The sequence below is a fragment of the Haliaeetus leucocephalus genome, unplaced genomic scaffold (genome assembly GCF_000737465.1).
Source record: "Haliaeetus leucocephalus isolate CR32 unplaced genomic scaffold, Haliaeetus_leucocephalus-4.0 Scaffold210, whole genome shotgun sequence".
Lineage (NCBI taxonomy): Eukaryota > Metazoa > Chordata > Aves > Accipitriformes > Accipitridae > Haliaeetus > Haliaeetus leucocephalus.
The window spans coordinates 380896-381135 of NW_010972646.1; the positions used below are offsets into that span (position 1 = coordinate 380896).

Consider the following 240-nt stretch of genomic DNA (forward strand, 5'->3'; position numbering starts at 1 on the left):
GTGGGCTACGGCCTCTGCCGCGGGGCTGGAGCGCCTCCTCCTGCCCGGTGCTGTCCGATACCTCGGCGGCATCGGTTGGATCAGCGACCCGAGCGGCGGCGGAGTACCGGGAGAGGGCCGAGCCGCAGCCCGGTCCCGGTACCCACGCGAGTCGTGAGCGTCGCCAGGTCCGGCAAGGGCAGGGGACGGTGGGACCGTGCTCTGCCCGGCGGGAGCGGCTCTGCTGCCCCGGGCAGGGCT

The 240-nt window shown here is 75.4% G+C and overlaps 1 protein-coding gene across 1 annotated transcript in view; it reads left to right on the forward strand.

Moving 5' to 3' along the window:
* Positions 1 to 50: 50 nt before the first annotated feature.
* Positions 51 to 240, forward strand: part of FBXO10 (F-box protein 10) — a 26496-nt gene continuing 26306 nt past the window's right edge. The window contains exon 1 of the mRNA XM_010566426.1: positions 51 to 167. The gene's annotated coding sequence lies outside the window, so the exon portion shown is untranslated. The remainder of the gene's footprint in view (positions 168 to 240) is intronic.